The 13647-nt window shown below is 45.2% G+C and overlaps 1 protein-coding gene across 1 annotated transcript in view; it reads right to left on the bottom strand.

The window, feature by feature from the left end:
• LOC144763712 (uncharacterized) overlaps positions 1 to 13647 on the bottom strand; it is a 3323440-nt gene that overhangs the window by 1754006 nt on the left and 1555787 nt on the right. The window lies entirely within an intron of this gene.

Raw genomic sequence — 13647 nt, 5'->3', positions numbered from 1 at the left:
CACTCACCTGGAACTTGACTGGACATTCTAGGAAATGTGTTGCCTTGTTTTGAAAATTAATCTTTCCTAATGTTCCTTATTTGATCATTGTTGCCTATAAGGAAATTCCATGGTCCTTTTCCGGCCTGATCATGTCATGCACACGTGTATAGCGCCTGTGCTAGCCACGGATCACATATTGCTGCCATGATGGGTGGTTAAAGGAAAAGACTATGAGAAGTGATAACGTATTCCTTACGCGATAAGTACCTGAAATATCTTGATAAATTTCCACAGTAAATTAGCTGGACATTTACTGACACTTCCATTAGTCAAAGAGATAATGAAAGTAAACAGATCACTAGATTCATGTAGTCAGCCCATTTATCTGCCTGATGCAAAACAGCCCTTTACATGGTTTTCAACTCTACTTTTGTTCTTACGTGGTGATTATTCTGTTTTTCGATCCTTTTTTTAAGTCGTGTGAACACGTCGAAGCCGTTAATCATGCAGAGGTAAGTTAGATGCCCTCTTTTCCATTTCTGTAAAGAATAATGTTTGTCTTACTAAAGAACCTGCCCTGACAAAGTTAATTACAGGTGTGAAGACAACTGTATTGAAGCCTCTGCAAGCAGACTTTGCTGGGCTCCCTTTGTAGGAGTCTGCCAAATGTATGTCTGTCCTAAGGTCAGATGAAGGACGTCAAACCTTCATCTATAGGAGTGCTATACTTCATTGTCGGGTTTACTCTCCAGTATCGATGAATGCTTGAGAATGGGTCAGGAGCTTAAAACCCCATGTTTTGGAAAAGATCTGACCTGGCAACATTTAAACGATGTCAGCATTTTCAAGCAACAAGGCATAGGTTGAGAACAATGTGACAGTCTACAAACTACAGTCCACTATGAAAGGGCGGAGTAAGAGGAGCTGAAACTTTAATAAACTTCAATATATTCCTCCTTGATAACTTAAATAAACACAGCGGTATTGAAGCCATGGAGAGGCGTGTAGGGTTCCTAGTCATTAACCGTGAACAGGGATAAGAGCAAATTCAACTGTTTCTCTATTGTATGTCATGGCTACACATAATGTAGAGGTGTTGTCATAGGGCAAGGTATTTAAATTTAAATCAAGGTTGGGAATCATCAGCCTTTATGTATAACAGCCAGTCACATGATTGAAGCAGATGGATGTATTAGGACCCTTCAACTCTGTGTCATTGACATGTTTCGGCCATCAGTTTAGCCTTGGAGGGCCTGAGGCATTCATAAGGAATACAGCAATACCCGATGTGTACTTACTAAAGTCTATCGTACACCTGTGTCCAAATGTAACGGAAATCGACTAAGTACCAACTCTGCAAATCAAGATGGTAGCCTGAAACATATCAAGGCAGGTATTATTAAAAATGCCCTGCATGTTCACCACAGCTTGGAGTGTTTGGGCATGGGGACCACTTACAATGGCCTCTCTATGCTCAACTACTTTTCCTTAATTAAAAAGCGGTTCTTCGTAGGAGACCGAGAAGAGGAGTTGGAGGAAAGTACAATTTAACACACCTCAACACGCACACATTCATAGTGGCATGAGAATGAAGTGTCACACTTCAGTGCAGTTAATGGAATTACAGGAGTTCTGCAGCATGGCTACACTTGCAACCACACTGAGGAATCCCCTGGACATGCAAACAAAGCAATACTCTTACCCATATTTTTTTTATCACTGTCTTGAGTGTAGACATTGTGGCAGTTATTTTCTCGCAGGGCTGTTGCAGCCAGGGGCGGCTCTTCCGTTTGAGCGGAGGAGCGTTGTCCAACTGAAATGCCCCCAGAGAGAAAAATAAAATAGTAAGGAAGTTAATTCATTACTATTTTATTCTTCTTCACTCCCTTCCGAATGGAGCGTGAGGAAGGGGGGTGGGGGGGAGGGAGGGCTGCTGGTGAATGACAGCAGCAGAGAGAGCAGGGCACTTTCAATTTAAAGTGCAAGTCTTTTTGGCTGGCAATTTTGAGATGAGCAGCCACATCTCTCTAACCCAGCTATCTTAAGACAACTAGGTTAGAGAAAGCCAAGGCCTCCAGAGCACTTTCTGGAGTGAGGTCGCTCCCACCAATCCTAGCACTGCTCTCATGCTGGGGAGAGCAGAACTGGGATTAGTGAAGGGAGTTTGAAGCCTGCTTGCCTGCCTCACGGAGAGGAGGCCATCAAGGAGCAGGACGCTCATAGGTAAGTTGTTTTAATAATTTTTTTATTTTTATGCCAGCCCGCCCTACCACCCTTGGGACATACCAGACACCACTTGTGCAGCGTTCCCTGTGCAGAACCAGGTTTCAACTTTTGAAGGGGAGCTATCCCTTATTTCGTCTAACGATGGGTGTGTGTGGGTGTAGATCTTAAGACTTAACATATCCACTTGTACAGCACCGGGGAGGGGGACGGAGGTGGATATAGACCACCGCCTAGGTGTTCTTACTTTTGCAACATTCCCCAGGTGGAGACTTGGTTTAACCCATCTTCTGTAATGGAAAAGTCCTTGTTTTAATGCACAGGTGCTTCCTCTGCTCCCCGCATTGATTATGACAGAGCAAGCCATACAACCCATTCTGTAAAATTAAACTGTGCATGAAGCTCAAAAAAGTCACAAATGCACAGTTTCACCATGAAAAGGCATTTTGAGACAGCAGTGCAATGTCTGCATCATGCATCTAGATCTTATACGCACATGATTCACCCCTGTGGCCTCGGAAGTTAACCTCTTAACTGCGCCGAACGTTCCGCGCTAGTGCGGAATTTTCTATTGAGCGTGCAGGGCCGCGACGGCCAACGGACGTGTGCAGCACTACCGAGGTAGTGCATGCGACGGTGGCAGCAGCGATGAGGTTAAGATTGTCCTTTTAGATATAACTCACTGGACAAGATTGAGTGCTGCACAGATCAATTACTACAGAATGCAGATTAAAATCATGAAGCGAAAGCCTCTGTCGGTCCATTCTCGTTACTCAAAAAGGCTCTAATCAGTAGGAAGGTAATACAAATTAATATATCTTGTTTAATTCTATCACCATTCTTTAGAATTGTCAAAACAAAATCAAAATTGTTTTGGGTTCCACCTACACAGCAATACTTCTACCATTTCCGTGGGCTTCCTCAAGGTGTTATGAGCACCTCCCTTAACCTGAGATCGATAAATGCTTCCCACATACTGATTAGAAATCAGCTGTTCTAAACTCCACATAAAGTGTGCGATAGGCCCCTCTTCATCAGTATTGTTTATTTGATCCATGGATTGTGATACTAGTGATTTGCATTTTTTTCTGTTGTTTTATTGTTCTGTCTATTCCTTTCAGATATGTATTGCTATTTGTTTTTTTCCTATGTTCTGTATTTGAAAATTCAATAAAAAAAATTAAAAAGTGTGCGTTAGGCCCCACCTCAATATATAAAGTATTCAGTTCAGTTGCTCCAATGATCGTCATAAATTCAACAATTCCTTTTGTCTTAAGTGAGACGATAAAGGAAGCCCGTATCAACACTTACATGTGAAATCTTTATTTGTATCCTGAATGCAATCAATATCCTGAGCTTTGTTAGATGCATCATGAACTATTCCTATTATACGAGTCTCTGTGACACCCCAGAAAGATTGCCTGTCTACAAAGTAACTATGCTCATGTAATCATGAGTAAACAATATACTAGATACTGAAATTTTCTGAACCAAACTGATGCACTTCAGTGTAAGGAAAAGCATATCTACACTTTTAAACTCGGAATAAAGCGAGTTACTCTGATCAGCACAGACACTGGATCTGAGATTGCTTCGGAACAAACTGCTAAGGTCTAGTCTTTATCAAAATTTCAGCCTTGACAAATGGGCAAGACTCAGCAATTGGTCACTTGTCTAGTTGTAATGCTACCAGCCACTCCCGGAAGGCTGGCTTACACCCCACCCCACACCCATCCAGCACAGGCGTCACAGGACATGTGACCCTGATAAAAAAAGGGGCTGGGCGCATGTGCCCTAGGCCAGTTCTATCCAGAAACTAATGGTGTCTGTGTTACAGTCATTCTCGCATGAGGGCCTAGGGCCCTGCACCATACCATTGGCGACAAGCGGGCTGAGCCCACGTGTGCAGCCGCCTTGTTAGTGGTGGTTGAGGCAGCCCGTGTCAAGGGCAACACCCTGCCAGCAAGCGTAGGAAGCACATGAGCACCCGCGGGGTGTGTTAAGAGCTCTGGAGTGAAGGAGGTGATCGGGAGCCCACCCTGCACCTGGTGTGCCTGTAAGTGTATGGAGGCATCAGACAGCAGTACAAACAGTGTTGAAGGAGCGGAGCGGGAGCCCACCACCCCGCATCTGGAGTGCCTGCGCAGTTGTCAGGCATGAGGTGAGCCCAACTGGGTACATTGAAGTGGTAGGGCATGTGAAGAGCCAGCGTGGGGACAAAGGAGACTCCGCCAGATGCCCGCAGTGAGGCAGACCCCTACCGGGCACCAGTGTAGGCCTGGAAGGAGGTTTGCAGCCGTCGGCAATGGTGCCCTGACCTGGATGCAGTGGGCGCGTGGCCGGCATAATGAGAAAGTAACCCTGGACCGGCCCCGCTCTCAGCCGGTAATGGATGTGACCTGCGAGAGAGAGGGCTGGTGATGCTCATTCTGCTGACGGATGTTTGCTCTGCAGGGGAGCGGTGCCGAGCTGGACGAGGCGGCGCGACCACAGGGCGAGGCTCCTTCTGGTCCGTAATCAAGAGAGACTGCTGCTTAAGTGAGGGAAATAGCATGAAGAAGAACAAAACAAAAAGTCACCGTATGGAGGAGAAGGCTGCTGCACCACAGGAACAGTGAGGCCGGCGAGTGAAGAGAGCAGCGTCCCTGCCACCCAAGGTGGAGGCGTCCCAGGGCACCTGGACAGGGCTCTGCGAGGCCTTGCTTGAGTGGGTGCGGCTCTGGGGTCTGTGAAGGCTGCTGGTTGTCGAGGCGTCACGAAGCACGTAGTGAAACTGGCCAGACACTAGCCAGAGACATCCCAAGGCTGCACCAAATGCCCCCAGCTATTTGCACGACTGCCATAATTGGCTGGGAGGTCCGGACCATTTGTCCAGCAGTGCCCAGTCTGCGGGACAGAAGAGCGGCAGCAGAGTGGGTGGTGCTGCAGTGGCAAGGAGTGTAAGAGTTGGCCACGGTGCTGCACCTTCATCTGCAGTGCTAAGGAATTAGGTGAGGCCCGTAGAGTGGAGAAAGCTGTTGGGGACTCTAAGGGATGGTACAGTGCCGTCTAGTGGCCATAGGCGGTAACTGCAATAAATCAAAAGAGAGTCTGTAAAGGATGTCCTGCAGCGTGAAGCAGAGGTGGCCTTAACTACAGAAGGGGGTCAGCACTATGAGTGTATGATGCCACCCCAAGTTAGGATACAGAGATGAGACTGTGCATCGAACCATGAGCTGCGGCAGTGTCTGGAAAAAGGGACGGGCAGGCAATTTGAACCAGGAAGTTGTTTGAATTTCCAGAAATACAGCCACAGACTGGTGGGCCTGTGGAAAGCGAAAAGGGTGTTGACTCGAGCAAAGAGGCCCCAGACTAATGGCAGCAGTCAGGAAGAAGAAAGTGCGTGCCCAGCGGCGAAAGGACGCCACCACAAGTTGGGGTCTGGAGCACGCAAGGCACTCGAAGCCGAAGTACCATCAGATGTAAGACGGAGAGCGCAAGGGGAGAAGTGCCCCGAAGATTGTACACCAAACATTGACGGGACGGGCTGGAGCCCGACAGCGAAGAAGAACTGCAAGAGGTTGGTGAGGATGACCTGCCAGAGGTCGGTGAGGATGACCTGAGAAGAGGCCAGAGAAACAGTGACCTGACAAGAGGTCAGAGAAGCGGTGACCTGAGAAGAGGTCCGATAAGTGGCAACCTGAGAAGAGGCCCGAGAAGTGGCGACCTGAGAAGAGGTCCGAGAAGTGGCGACCTGAGAAAGGTCCGAGAAGCTGACCGAGGAGCGGTCCGACAAGATGATAGAGGAGAGGTCCGTGAAGAGGACCAAAGAGAGGTCAGAGAAGAAAGACGTGAAATCAAAGAATGAAGGATGAGTCGTGAAAGGAAGAAGGTTGTGACAACAGGTCTGGTCACTGATCAAAGAGAATGAACTGTCCTAGGGGTAGGACAGAACCAGGGAGATCAGTGTGAAGTGCACGTCACATAGAGAGGCCTGGTCAGAAAGGAAGGGCAAGACCTGATGGGACTAGACCGCGTCGTGAAGTGAAAGAAAAAGAAGGAGGAAACTGTGTCATGACGCCACCGCAGAAGAAATTGCAAGATGAACAGAAAAGAAGAGAGGAGTGTGTGATCTCACATCTCGCACACCAGAAGGTAAAGGTGACTGAGTGCAAGAACATCTGGCATGGAGCACAGTACCGTGAAAACATCGGTGGCATTTGAGAACCTAGCTATCCAGGAGTCTTCGTAACGTCAAGCAAACTTGGTGACGGCAGAGGTGAGCCAGCTGGACTATTTGTGACACCCACCTTTGGGGTCGAATAGGAGACTGTATGGCCAGAGTGCTCGGAAGTCCTGAAGAAAAGGATCTAACCACTCTACACAGAACGTGGAGAGCCGAGGGGCAAAAGCCTAAGGGTTGAGAGCAGGCCCGCCACAAGGGATGAGTCTACAGCCGCTCTTTTTCTGGACCCAGGAAGACGAAGATCTCATGCTATGTGGCAGGAGTAATCCTATTCAGAAACAACTACCCTTCAGGTTGAGCTAGGGACTTGAAGGTGGGACATAGCACATCCTCCACGTAACTAGAGGGTGGCATTGGAGTGACACGGCGAAGTACACCCAGTCAAGTGGAAGCCTGGTGAAGAGGGCCTCCGGGACATTCAGTGAGAGGTGATAACCCGTGAGAGGGACATCCTAGTGAAAGAGGGATTTTTGCAAGTACCCCACCATTCCGTAGCTAGAAGTAATGTTGCCTTTGTGAAATTGCAACAACAACCAGGACTGATTGGTGAAAATGTGGCATCTACCAGAGTCAGCACCACTCACACACGTCACAAGACATGTGACCCTGATAATAAAAGGTGCCAGGCGCACGTGCGCTAGGCCAGTTCTATCCAGTAACTAATGGTGTCTGTGTCACAGTCATTCATGCATGAGGGCCTAGGGCCCTGCACCATTACAGTCACCATGTTGTACACTCATGCAGAGGGCGTCATATGACTGCACTTTATACAAATGTAGTCTAATGTCAGAATGCCTTTTATCTTTTATGGCCAAAAATTGGCCGAATAAAGATTATTTTAAATGGATTGGACTGTACTGGAGCTGAGGACTTGTCAGGCACACTTTGAATCTCGTGATTGCACCATATTCATTTTTATTTCATGAATTTGTTTAAGTTGCTTCAGGTAACAGAGCGATTGGGAATAAAATGCTACTTACTTCTTCCATTGCTAGACAGGGGCTGCTTTTAACCAGCATGGATGGGCTTCCAGTTATTATGTCGAGTTCAATAGGCACCAGACCTGCTCTTCACTGCAGGAAATACCAAAGTGCAATCATTTTAAATGTTTAAGTCAAGCGAATACATTTCCACATGTAATCCCTCCTGCCTTATGTAAGCCATCTGAGAGGCAGATTTCCGCGGCCGAGGTTATAATCAGCCTGCATGAAAGGCCTTTTTGCTCCCGAGCTCTTAGAACTCTGCCACTTTGCAGGAAGGCCATCCTTTTTTATTTTTAAATGAGGCACTTAGCATGTCAAGAGAGATATTCAGAAAGCTCGCTTCATCATGTCAGAGGTTACCTTACCCATGCTAGATTAAGCAAGAGAGACTGCATTCCTGTGTGAGATATAAAACAAGCTGCACTGGTAGCTCAGGAATGTAATATGAAACACTGAGGTGACTTCAGAGCCGCACAACTGTGATCAACATGTCAACCTTTAGAAAAGATGTCAACACCGATAGACAAGAGACAGTGATTTCATCCACAGCGTCGCACGGCTGGATTAGAAACGGGTTTGGTTGGCGTGATCTCTTGCCCTCAGTGGTATTTACAGTGCTTAATTTGAAGCAGTGGTCTCTGGTAATCGGCACCGGCACTTAATTGTCAACACTGACACTTATGACAGCCTGCCACAAGGTGGCCCTGTTTGTCTAATATAGAGACAAGCAAAGCAACAGTTGTTTATTAATTCAATATACCTTTAAAATGACTGATATCTACCTTCCTAGGCATTCTTATTACTTTGGCACCTTGAATAGTCTGACTGACTGAAATGCTTATAAAGCGCACGAATGCCGCGGCGTCTTGGCGCTATAATATACAGAAAAAGCAATGGAGCAGTTAAGTCTGGGTGAAAAGCCAGGTTTTCAAGGCCTTTGAATTGCCACACTTGGAGGAGTGTGATGCTTGGTAGTTGTGTTAGTGCTGGTAGTGGCCCATGCAGTGGGCTGATGCAAGCTGCAGTGGCCTGCTGACATGGGTCCCGGCACTTATGTGTTTTACAAATTAAGCACTAGTGGTATATAATGTTGTGTTTGATGGAAACACCTAGGTACACTATAGGATGGAAAAGGGTTTTTGCCAGCAGTACTTTGTCAAAAGAGTGTGTGTGTGTATATATATATATATATTCTTATCCAGACACACTACACATGAGTTGCAACAACAACACAACATCACCATAGCAAAAGAATGTGGCACATTAGTAAACAAATAACAAAACATAGCATATAACGTAACAAAATACACTTTGGCACAAAACAGCAACACAACAAATCAATTCAACACTATAAATAAACCAGCACAATAACAACACAAGAAAATAATGCCGTACTACTATTCACCAACTTATCATCATAACACAAGAGCAGACCAACATGCGGCAATGCAATTAAATATTATAACCTAACACAACAACACAACAAAACAATGTTGTTATGTCACCCAGTGCACCTAGTGTGTTCTATTGTGGTGGTTTTCTTTGGTGTTAGTTGTGTTGCTATTCCCATCGCCTCCTTTAATGGGTTGCAGTATTGTGTTGTGTTCAGTGATGCATGCAAGTGTTTTTCTGCTGTGTTGTGTCCTTGAGGAGTGTTATTTCATTGTTTTTGAGTTGTTTAATGTCACTGTACTATTGTTTTTTTATGTGATTATTTCGCTATTGCACTGTATAGTTGTGTTGCTTTGTTGTATTGCCTGGTTGTGATGTCTATTTTGCCTTCTATACATTTTGCATTTAGTTATTGTTGTACTATGTTGCTTATTTTATAAACGTCAAGGACTACAACGTTTCCAGCTCAAAACAATGCATTCCATAGAATTCTGGTGTAAAACGAAAGCATACTACTGCTGAAGAAGCTAACACACTGCACGTCAGTGCTGCACGTTTACATTACACCAACATGGTTATAAGCATACCACAGAACATGCCTAAACATGTCACTTACCACATTCAAGCCTAAGACAGCAGCAGTCCAGATAATCTTTGTCCATGTTGTCACTCCGAAGGTAAAACAATCTATAAAGCACACTGTGGTCAGGCGAGCAACACCAATTGGGCTCACGGGGCTTCAGCCCCCCCCCCCCACCTCTGTCGTGTGTGTCAGCCCAGTTGCTGGCTGGTGACCATCTAATTGCAGCCGCACCCGAGTACTTAACAGGTCTTTAAAAGACCATTTACTTGTAAATTAGACTTTTGTTGTGTTTTCACCCTTCTTTCAGTCACTCTGTCTATGGTTGGAAGAAATATTTTTCAGCCCCCCTGAAATTTGGCTCTAGTTGCCCGCCTGACTGTGGTTGCGTGGCATAACGCAAAATGATTGGTTCCGCTGCAAAATTTGATGAAGGCTCCCAGAGTCTACCATTTCTCATAAATATCGACTCGATGAGGCCCCCTTGAGGGGTTGGGGACCCTCTATACGATTGGGGATCCCCTATAAGATTGGGGCCCCCTCTCCCTGCAAGGGTTTGAGGGACTGTGTCACACCCTCTGTGGTTGTAAATAAATATGCCTTTTTGATTGCATTTCAAGAACACATACAGTATTTACTTTAACAAGAGTGTTTGCTGTGGCTCCTCTGCATGATGCTTTCACTATGCGCACAACAGAAGATCCAGGCGCAGTAGGCCTTACTCGTCCCTTTTGTTCACTGAACAATATGTTCATTAAAACCTACAAATCAACTGTATTCAATGCCTCCTCTTTCCTATAGTGGGCATTTTTCACAAATTAGCAGGGCACCTCTACAGGCTTAGGCAAATGCTTTAGACTCATAACGAATGCCAACTCCCAACTCTACCAGTAGTGGCTGCTACTGGTGCGGATGGGGGTGGTAGGGCGGGTCAGGGGTAGGGGAGAGGAAAACAATACAAAAAAGAGGACTTACCTTACAGCCGGCCACCGCTTCTCATCCGTCTTCGTAGTCTTCCTGTTCCTGCCTGCGGTAGCAGGAAGCACCTGGGCAGACAGGCTCCCCTGAGCCAATCACAACGCTGAGCGCCATGGATCAGCGCTCAGACTGGAACAGGGAGCCTGCGCATATTACTGACCAGGCTGTGTAATGCAGCCTGGTAGGAACATGCACAGTGCGCATGAACTGTTTGGTTGGCCCAAGAGGGCCGGCCAAACAGTTCATGCGTACTTTGGGAGTGCACACCACTCCTTCCCTGGGCAGCCCGCCCCACCACTGACTGCAAGAGAGAAAATAAAATGATAATAACGATATGTTATTATCATTTTATTTTCCCTTTTGAGCAGTGGGGTGACGCTCTTCAGCCTTAGCGAAGGAGCCGCCACTGAACTCTACCGACAGAAACCCTATGTGTACAGTAGGAAAATCTGTCATTATCAAAGTTTATCTGGTGTATGCCTGTATTCTTACCTTATAGATGGAAAATATGGCATATTACATTTACTTATTGCTTCACATATAAGTTTGTGATATGCATATAGCAAGAACTTGGCTGAAAGGCAGCAGACAATGGCACAGTCAACGCGTGACTGGGAAGTGAGCTCATTTGTAAGAGACAAGTTTTATTTTTACAACAGTATGGTGTAGTGGCCTCTAGAAAAATGTGTCTTCACCTCTTTTCTAAATTTGGACACGGTCCTTATAGATATAGGATGCTGTTTCAGATCCTGGGTGCATAGATGTAGAAGAAGTGCTGCTTTGTTTTTTTCATGTTTGCACTTTTCGTCTCCAGTCTGCTGATGTCTTAGCAGTGGGTTTGCTGAGAGCCACTGAAGATGGACTGCTTGGCAGCATGATAGTCAGGGGTATGAGTTGTGATGGTTCTTAACAGATGTAGCGTCTTTTGAAGATGGTGATTGCTGGCAAGTGCAGCCAGTAGAGTTCCATCAGAGTGAAGTGATGCGGTAATATTTTATCAGTCCTTTGATGAGGCATGCTGCAGTATGTAAGAGCCACTCAAGGAGGGGCAGTGGGCAGTCTAGGAGGCCATGGAGCAGCACATTGCCAGCATCCAGATGCTAGAGTATTAGGGTATCAATGGCAGTGGAAACTAATTGTCCAAGTGAATACCAATCCTGTCCCTAGGTAAGTATGGGAGTACTCTATGCACTTTCATCACCACTTAAAACTTGCTTGTCCAGCTGTAAATGTATAAGTACAAAGGAGCACAGAATAAGTAGGCATTGTGCAAAAGTATGTGTGTGTTCATGCATGTTTATAAGTTGGATAAGTGATATCAAATGGAAAGTTTGGATTGTCAATAACTTTGGTGTAGGGGACACTTGGCCTAGTCAGTTAGGTTTATTTGCTTTAAAGCTCATGTAGGAGGGTTAAGAGGTGGCAACATTAAAATAGCGCAAAAAAGCAGAATTTCTCATTTTTTCATTATATCAAAATCAACTGACAATATACACAAAATTTAGTTAGAAGATTGAACTTTAGTCAAAACAAGCCTTTTTTGGTTTGGTGTAAACCGTTCATTGCCTTTAAGTTATTCATGTTCCCAAATGGTGTGGGGACGCTTGAAATGTACATTGCCCTGTACACACAGTGCTCCCTAACTACAATGCAGAATTAAGGCAATAGTCAAGTTCAGAGTCCTGTCAGGGATATTGCTCGAAGGCTGTTAATACCTTCTAGCCCAAGTCAGGCATAGAAGAAAAGGCTATGCACATTGATCTGTGAGCCTAAAGATGAGATTGCAGACCCAAAGCTAAATATAGTTATTTGTTTTTGGAAAATTGGATTTTCCAGTCCTTTTTGTGTTGCCATGCATTGCCTGGGATGAAGGACACGTCTAAGCTTCCCAAAAATGTATTTTATTCAACCGTGAAATTCACAAACGGAATCAAAGTTTGTAAATTCGGAAATGATGGTTGAAGCAAAAAGTATGTTCTATTCTCAACCACTCATTTTTTTCTGTGGGAGGGTGAAATGGCCATTGAAGGGAAAATTTGTTTACGCCCACATAGCTCTAAATTTTTGTCTTTCAAATTTCTCAAAAGCTTCTAGACGAACTTTCACTAAACCATTCACCAAAAATCCCTTTGCTTTTGTGGAGGGGAAAAAAATACCATTGGGATTTGAATGAGTTTTGCACTTTAAGTGCCCCGTCCCCCTCCACTCCACTAACACCCCGCAACAACTTTTTTTTTTGTTTGGCCATTATGCACAAGCCTTTCCAAAACATGCTTAGTCTATTGACTATCAATCTCAACCATCTACACAAATATTGAAACATATGTAGAAACTCTGACTTAGTATAATGGGTGCAGAACGCGCCTCTTTGTACCAAGAGGACTGGGACAGAAGCTCAGAAGTAAATACATATTTCTGTATCTGACTGCTTCAATAAAACTCAAAGATCACAGTCATTTCCAAAAACCCAAAAAGTCCTCCACGAAAACCAGCAGCTTCTGGACTAAACCAATAGTATGTTCGACATTTTTACTTTACATTGTGAACAAATTGTTCCCACAACACATATTTAGATAGATGGCCCAAGTTCTAGTTCTCCATAAGTACAACTGTGGTGGCTCCCTTTTGGTTGTTTTCTTTCACTCTACCTTTTCCACAATGAGGGTGACTTTAAGCTGTAAAGTAAAATCAGCAGTGCTTAATGTGACTGTGGTTGTAAAAGGGGCCCAACTGCACCCATTTTTCTGCACCAAACGTTGAGCCACAGCAAGAGAGAGAAAAAAGGGGAAAGAAGGATGAATAGAAAGATGGGAAACAGTGACAAAGAAAGAAGGTAAGGGTGTATACGAACATGAAAGAGTGAAATAAAAGAGTGGGGAGTGTCTGGTGGTGGTTGAAAGAGGCATGGGTTGGAGTCAAGGGTGATGGTTGAAAGAGGCATGGGGTGGGATCAAGACTCCCAGCCTTGGTATTCAGCACCCCAAATATTCAATAGTGCCGCCCACAGGCTTCTGAACAAACCTTTAGGCCCCTGCACTTATTCTATTACAAATTAAGCACTGCAAGCTAGGGATATATTTTGACAAGCTTTTCTAAATCACATCATTCTGAAAGAGATTTTCTCTGGCACCCACTTGAGGAAGGATCCTGCATCAAGTGTTTGTCATTCAAAAATGGATCTTACAAGAGGTACCACTACACCTAGAAAAAACATATCGGCACCCAGAAGGCACACCCCCTGCTTTCATCACCTTCTCTACATAGTAGCTCAGCCTTCATATTGT

The sequence above is a fragment of the Lissotriton helveticus genome, chromosome 6 (assembly GCF_964261635.1).
Source record: "Lissotriton helveticus chromosome 6, aLisHel1.1, whole genome shotgun sequence".
Lineage (NCBI taxonomy): Eukaryota > Metazoa > Chordata > Amphibia > Caudata > Salamandridae > Lissotriton > Lissotriton helveticus.
Note: the sequence above shows the minus strand (reverse complement) of the source record. Positions and strands in the feature narration are given on the sequence as shown.